This window comes from Ziziphus jujuba, chromosome 11 (genome assembly GCF_031755915.1).
Source record: "Ziziphus jujuba cultivar Dongzao chromosome 11, ASM3175591v1".
Classification (NCBI taxonomy): domain Eukaryota; kingdom Viridiplantae; phylum Streptophyta; class Magnoliopsida; order Rosales; family Rhamnaceae; genus Ziziphus; species Ziziphus jujuba.
In genome coordinates, this window is record NC_083389.1 from 25,904,518 (window position 1) to 25,913,121 (window position 8,604).

General features: G+C 32.3%; 2 pseudogenes; both read right to left on the minus strand.

Annotated features, from left to right (window-relative positions):
• Nucleotides 1–627: 627 nt before the first annotated feature.
• On the minus strand, nt 628–6,110 carry LOC112492567 (acetyl-coenzyme A carboxylase carboxyl transferase subunit beta, chloroplastic-like; annotated as a pseudogene).
• Nucleotides 6,111–6,714: 604 nt separating this feature from the next.
• LOC125420173 (ribulose bisphosphate carboxylase large chain-like) lies at nt 6,715–8,276 on the minus strand (annotated as a pseudogene).
• Between the last annotated feature and the right edge of the window lie 328 nt (nt 8,277–8,604).

The following is an 8,604-nucleotide window of genomic DNA, read 5'->3' on the forward strand; positions in this document are numbered from 1 at the left end:
TCGGATCTACAAATTCATTTCGGACAATTGAACCTTCTTAAACTGTTTCTTTTTAAGAACAAAAGTATTTATGCCAAAATAACAAATGCCAAGAAGAGCAAAAGTCCTTAGACACGTAACGGATCTTAAAGTACTATTTCCCCATCCCCCCGACCAAATCCACCCACATTAGGATTGCTTGTTACTGGTTGATCAAGTTTCATGGATTTTCCCTCTGAAAGAAGAAGTTCTGGTCCTGAAGGGATAATATCAACCACCTAACGTCCATCCGATGCATCCATTATGGTTATTTCATATCCCCTTTTTTCTTTTCGTATGATTTTGCTTACTATACCCGACGCTGTAGCATTATAAACATTATTGTTACTCTTGCTTCCGTCGGGATAAATCTGACCCCGTCCCCTGTTGCTGCATACGTATATGGGATATTTTAAGAAGTGCACATCTTTCTTAGTAGCGGGATCCGAAGAAAGAATAGGAAAGGTGATTTCACTCTACTTCTGACCAGGAATAGGACCTATCACAAGAATATTTTTTTTAGTTGGATGATAGCTCTGAAAAGATAGATTGCCTATCTTTTCTTTAATCTCGGGTGAAATACTATCGGGAGGGGCTAATTCAAACACCTCAGGGTAAAGTAAGAACAGCCCCTGCGTTCAAAGCTCCTTTTTTACCATTAGCAAGAACTTGTTTCAGTTGCAGATCATAAGGAATTCGAACAACTGCTTCAATTACAGTATCAGGAAGTATCGCTTGTCGAACCTCGATATTCATTGGCTTATTGGCTAAATGGCAATTGGCACATACAATACGGTCGGTCGGTTCTCGTGGATTTTCATAAACCTACTGTGCAAAAATGGGATATGCATTTGAAATGGGTGCCCAAGTTATTATATATATCATGAGCAAGACAGAAATAGATCGAGTAATCTTTTCCTTTATCCAAGAAAAGGTATTTCTAGTTTGCATGGTCCAATCATTGATCCCGAAAATATCTACAATAAGATTAGATAAGTCGCTAATATAGTTCCTTATCTATGATTCTGCTATTTACTGAAATAATTTTACTGAAACATTGAAGGATGCCCCCATATGTGTAGAAAGAATAAGTGTAATTTTGAATGGGTTGCTTATGTACAAAGTAACAAGCATTATAATTGAATCGATCTATCATTTTTCAATCATTCATTGAATGATAAATGACTACAAGTAATGGAGATACACGATTTAAATAACGAAAGATCCAATATTTAAAAATGGTATCTAAAAGGACTGGAAAAGTAGAAACAACACCTGATATAATTTGATCATTATGAGCAAATCCAAAATCTTTGTAGACAGAGCCAATCATTAGTTCCCAATCGTGTGGCGAATGGAATCCTATACAAGTTATATAGGAATTCTACCCAAGAGTTAAGAATAACAAGTTTGTCATTACCTAGAATAGAATAACTGCTTAGAATAATGAACGAGATTATATTTGTCGAGAAATGAAAAAACGTATTCATGCGATTCTCATTGTGCATTTTGATCAATTGGATCGTTTCTTTGTGGATTCCATGGTGAGGCTTTGGTAAATATGTTTCCAGGTATTCCTTTATCATTTCGTCCAAGAGGGAGAGTTCTTCTAATTCTATGAATTTTTTTAGAATACTTCTTTCTTGAATATCATTCAAAAAAATTTTGGAGTGTCTAGTATGCCACCAATTAGTAACAGAAGATTCCATACTTTTATTAATGAGAGAGAGATCCACCAAGGAAAAAATACTATAAATGAAAGATATATAAGGGAAATGCATGCTTTCTTTTTTGCCATTTTTTTGTTTGGGAATTTTTAAATGAACTTGCCTCATTTGTCGACTCAATACTACTATTTCTATCAAGCATCGGTTCTATTACATTAAAAGTTATAGAGCCCATGAATCTATTTCCTATTTTTTATTTGTGATTCAGTAACGTGGTTAGTCCTTGAATTTATAAAGAATACAGAAAAATATACCGAAATACAACAAGAAAGAGTGCATTTCAAATTAAAAAAAAAAAAAAGCAATTTCGTTTTATGATTGTTCCTTGTTCGTTTGTGTTTAGCTCGAATGAGCGTTCTGAAGAAACTTCAGTTAAGTTGTGCTATATAAAAATAAGGATTCTTGAGTTTTCGTTTTTTCCCTCTTGCTAAGAAAGCTATCATGCTTCAGCTCTTATTTCAAAATACTTTAATTGGTACATGCAAGAAATAGGCCAATTCGGCAGCTTTTTGCTCAATTTCTCGTAGAGTCAAATTCTCATCAATACGAGTCAAGGGAATGGACCCCTGGCCTCTGATTTCCATATAAAGGGCACGACGAGCATAAATACCCTCTTTAACTTCTATTCTGATGGACTGAATGTCTTTCATAAGGAATCAGAGGAAGATGCAACGATTTTTTCCAGGAAATCCCCAACAAAAAATATACACTATTCCATCTTTTATATCGGATCGATCATAACCACTACCTACATTCCACGAAATTATGCACCACAAATAGGAATTGATAAAAAGACCTACGATTCCATAGAAAGACATCATGATCTCTTGTGGAAAAAAATTTATTTGCTGAGAGGGAACTAAAGATATCAAATTCCTACTAAAATAACTGGAAGTTCCAACCAATAAAAATCTATTGAACCTAAAAAAAGGATAAAGGCCTAGCAAAAATTACTCGTTTTTCGAAACCCCGCTTAAGTTCTATCCATATAGGGTCTGATCGCCAACTCATACTATACTAGATCTACTTGCATTTTATTGGAATTGGGGAATAACCAAAAAATCATTTACTTTCATTTTTTTGTTTCCCAAGTAACTCTCATCAACTAGCATTGTTATGATGTGAACTTTTACTAGTAATTCATCGAATCGCCTAGATCTAAACTACAATACAAACATCCCTTTCATATGGTATCTTATAGATATCCACATATATATAATGACTTTACATTTCAGAAATTCATCCCGATATCGATCCATTTTAAAATAGGTCTAATTCAGTTACTAATATATCATGTTTACACATTCGTACGAGCTTATGCTCGGAAGAAGCCACACGTTATACCATAATCTAATAAATAGATATCCGTGCTATGATTCGCATAAGTCTTTAAAAAAAAAAATAGATAAGATTTTGCCCCATCGTATTTAAATTTTTTTTTTTTTGAACATGAAGAGATAAAGAAACCATGGCAATTGCCCAAAAAACTAAGCCCACTAAAGGCACAAAAATAGAGGGTAAGGTGTTAAGAATTGTCATAGAATGGGTACCTCGATTTACTATTTGATTTGTACCTGTTATTTAGTGTTATATTAATCTTTTAACTTGTTATGAAGATATCTTATAATTCATATAATAATTATACTATTATACTAAGTATACCTAAGTGAGTATATACACTAATTAATATTAATTATTAATAAAGGGTATATAATGTATATATACTAAGATATAATAAAATAAGATAATAAAATAAGGATATAATAAGGAGTCTATAATATAAGAGTCTATAGACTAATATATATATATATATTTAATATATATTAAAAAATATTTAATATATAAAAAAAGAAAAAGAAAATATTATAAGTCTGTAAAGTATATAATAGACTAGAATATACTAAGTACGTATATAATATAATTAATGTAAATCAAAAATGTAAATATGTAAATAAAATAAGTAAATAAATGGGGTTATCCATCTTTCTACATGCAATATATGTATGATAATTCAATTTTTTATTATGTTCATTATTTATTTTGATTATTCTTCATTTTTGTTTTTCCCTTCGCAAAAAAATTCGTTATAATACGATCTGAAAAAATAGATTCGTAGTAAAATTAGGGGTTCTTAAGGGATATAGAAAGATGCAGGACTCCCTCGCCCAATTGCATGGACGAAAGAGACAGAATTCGCTCTTTTTATTTTGTTTGATAGAGATTTCCTGACTTGATTAGTAATCAGGGCTATCAATAAAAAAAAGTATTCGCATGATTCTTTTTTCCAATTTAATCTTATATTACCAAAGAAAAATCCGTTCTTGGAATTTTGACTTTGCTTCCTATAAACTAAATAACTACATGGTTACCACAAAACAAATAATAAATTTAAAACAAGTAATAAATTTTTGAATTTATTAAATTTAATAATTTATTAAATATTAAATATTAAATTAAGGATAAAATTAAGGATAAGGATATATGGCTCTTCTTAATTTTATTTTTGATTTCATTTTTCGATTCAAAGGAAAGAAAGCATGGAGCTGAAATAACTCACCTAGAACGCCTTTTAAAGGATTATGTGGTACGATTGGATCGAATAAGCCTTTATGGAATAAATATTCAGCCGCTTGTGCACCCTCGAGTACTGTCTTATTCAATGTTTGTTCAATTACTCTTTTACCCGCAAATGCAACGTAGGCATTTGATTCGGCAATAATGATATCTCCCAACATACCAAAACTAGCTGTCACCCCACCCGTAACAGGAGATGAAAGGATTGATACGTAGAATAACTTATTATTTGATTGATAAAAATATAAAGCAGAAGATATTTTAGCCATTTGCATCAAGCTCAAACTTCCTTCTTGCATACATGCTCCTCTAGAAGCACACACTAGAATAAGAGGTAAAACTTTATTGGTAGCATGTTCAATTAAACGTGTGATTTTCTCGCCCACTACCGGTCCCATACTACCCCCCATAAACTGAAAATCCATAACCCCGATCGCTACAGGAATACCATTTATTCAACCTATGCCTGTTTGAACAGCATAAGTTAATCCTATTGTTCTTTGATTAAAATTAATACGATCTTTATAAGGTTCCTCCGACGAATGAAATTTTATGGGATCCCTAGAGACCATGTCTTCATCCAGAGGCTCCCAAGTACCTAGATCAATCGAACTTTTCAATTCTATCTGTACTAGTCATTTTCAAATGACGTCCACAATGTTCACAAATATTTATTTGAAATTTAAAAAATTTCTTATAATTTAAACTATAAAAATTTTCGCATTGCACCCACAAATATCTGTATTTTTTAGTTATCTCTAAATCACTTTTTCTGTCTCTTATTTGTATTTGATTTTGAGAAAACGCTAAATCATTTTTTCTTTCTCTTATTTCAGCTAGAGCTTTCTTTAATTTGTTTTCTTTTACAATTTTATTTAATTTTAATTTGTTTTCTTTTAGTTGAGTTAGAGCTCTCTCTAAATTCCTTTTTCTTTTTATTATTTCAGTTAGAGCTCTCTCGAACTCTTTTTTTCTTAGAGTTTTTGCACTATCATCCATACTTGTTCGTATATTGGAACTCCTGCTTTTACTACTCTTATCGCTTTCGCCACGAATGTAACTATAAATGTAACTGTCATTGGAATTGACACCACTACTTAAAATATAACGATCAATACTAATTTGAGAAAGAAGATAACTATCAATGCAACTAGTAATGTGATTATTCCAACTATATTTAGTATCATACATGTAACGATAATAGTGAGGATCGTCACTTTTAGATACATTATTCGCATAACTAGAATTCTGATAACTATAAAAAGAACTTTTTGGTGCACTTAGAAAAAAACGATCGGTGTCAGTCTCAAAAATTTGATTTTCAATATCAAAATATATGGAGTAATGGTCCTTATTACTATCCTTAAAGAAAAAAGTTTGATCAGATATGAAATTTTGAATGTACCTCCTAACGCCGACTAAATGATCAACATTACTGTAACTATAATTGTTACTCTCAATCCCATTAGGAATTTTTTTATTCATATGATTTATAATCGGATCTTTATTTACACTGGTATTTTCATTTTCAATAGGACCACCAAAACTATCCATTGATTTACTTAACCCACACCTGTATTCTAACCCCCTTCTAAACAACATCAAATTGAACCGACATTTTTCCATAGAGCTTTCTTGCCCCTATTTACATGAAAATACAATAAATGAATAGTCGTTTGATAAAAATCATTTGAATATTCCAATTAGAATTTAGAATCAGAGTAAGCATATAAATCCAATCGCTAGGATTATTAACTAATAACAAGTAGATACTGAAAAAAAAAAAAGTGATTATCCGTTGCGAGAATCCGGAGTGTCTCTTCTGTATATATGATAAAATAAAAATAGGATGAAACCTTTTTCAATTATTTTGAATTGAAAAAAGTTTTTTTTATTATTATAAATAGCAAATAGCGGGTTCCTCCATGTTATGTCAAATTCACATCGAAAAAAGAAAAAGTTGTTTTCTCATATGAATATGAAGAACATTTTTTCATAAAATCTCACCTACTAATCAGTTTCTATTCCAACACATAATGAAAAGGACAATATACAGGATGGGTAGAAGAAATTGTGATACTTGACTCGATCCATGATCCGAAACGGCAAGATATAGTAATATATAAACAAGATATAATATTATATAAAATAAAAATGATAATTAAAATATATAATATAAAAAATTCAAAAATACACCAATCCTAAGGATCCATAGGATTAATTATGGATCCAACACAACAATAGAAACATTTAAGTTGTTTTGCCTTATATTTTGTATTTAAGATCTTATCTTGTATATCTAGATAGGTCTGTATCTATCAAAAATTGATAAAATCTTTGTATTCGGCTAAATCATTTTACTAAAAGATTGGGCCAAGTTTAATTTCAATTACAATTAAGAGAACGAATAGTAAGTAATTACTGGATTACAAAGTATCCATGCTTCGAATTCAAATTTGATCTCCTTCCATACTTCACAAGCAGCAGCTAGTTCAGGACTCCATTTACTAGCCTCACGGAATATTTCATTACCCTAACGAGCAAGATCGCATCCCTCATTACATGTTTGTACACATGCTTCTATAGTTACTCGATTAACTACGGAACAAGGTGCATTTCCCCAATGGTGTCCTAAAGTTCCTCCGCCGAACTGTAGTACGAAATCATCTCCAAAGATCTTGGTTAGAGCGGGCATATGCCAAACATGAACACCCCCTGAAGCCACAGGAATAACACCTAGTAGAGAGGCCCAATCTTGTGTGAAATAAATACCGGGGCTTCGATCTTTTTCAATAAAAGCATCGTGTAGTAAATCAAGAAAGCCTAAAGTGATGTCTCTTTCCCCTTCAAGTTTACCTACTACAGTACCAGCGTGAATACGATGTCCACCAGATGGACGTAATGCTTTAGCTAGTACACGAAAGTGCATACCATGATTTTTCTATCTATAAATAATTGCATGCATTGCATGATGAATGAGCCAAGGTAGTATTTGCAATGTATCCCCCTGTTAAGTAATCGTGCATTACAATAGGAACTCCCAATTTTCTGGTAAATACAGCCCTTTTCATCATGTCTTCGCATGTACCTGCAGTAGCATTCATGTAATTCCCTTTGATTTCACCTGTTTCAGCTTGTGCTTTATAAATGGCTTCGGCACAAAACAAGAAACGTTCTCTCCAAAGCATAAATGGTTGGGAATTCACATTCTCATCATCTTTGGTAAAATCAAGTCCATCGCGAAGACATTCATAATTTGTTTAACCGTAATTCTTAGTAGATAACCCCAGTTTAGGTTTAATAGTACATCCCAATAGGGAGCTACCATACTTGTTCAATTTTATCTCTTTCAACCTGGATGCCATGGGGCGGTCCATGGAAAGTTTTAGTATAAGAAGTAGGGATTCACAAATCCTCCAAACATAGAGCGGGCAGGGCCTTGAACCCAAAAACATTACCCACAATGTAAGTAAACATGTTAGTAACAGAACCTTCTTCAAAAAGGTCTAAGGGGTAAACTACATAAGCAATATATTGATTTTCTTCTCCAGCAATGGGCTTAAGGTCGTACCATCGACCTTTGTGACGATCAAGACTGGTAAGCCATCAGTCCATACAGTTGTCCATGTACCAGTAGAAGATTCAGTAGCTACTGTGGCCCTTGCTTCCTCAGGCGGAACTCCAAGTTGAGGAGTTACTCGAAACGCTGCCAAGATATTAGTATCTTTGGGTTCATAGCCAGAAGTGTAATAAATCAATTTATAATCTTTAACACCAGCTTTGAATCCAACACTTGCTTTAGTCTTTGTTTATGGTGACATAAGTCCCTCCCTACAACTCATGAATTAAGAATTCTCGCAATACCAAGGTATACTCGACATGAATTAGGAGTTAATGAAACCTTTCATAAGAATCTTTCACAAAATTATCAACTAATCAGAATGGTTTGTTATTAGACCGTGGTATTTAATTCGCCAAATACATCATTATTGTATACTCTTTCATATGTATGTCACAACCCGCTCTTTGTTTTTCAAAGTTTCTAATCTCTTACCTTTTTTTTAATCAAAATATCTAAGATATTCGCTCATGACAGTAATATATGCTGTATATGTAAATCCTAGATGTAAAAATATGCAGAATTCATTCATGAATAGAAAGAAAGGGTATAGGTATATAAAACAAAAATAATATTAATATAATACATAATAGGCTAGGCGTAAATCAATATGCTGAAATAGGAAATAGGACATGAAATAAGGGCTGATGAGATAGAAAAAAGGGA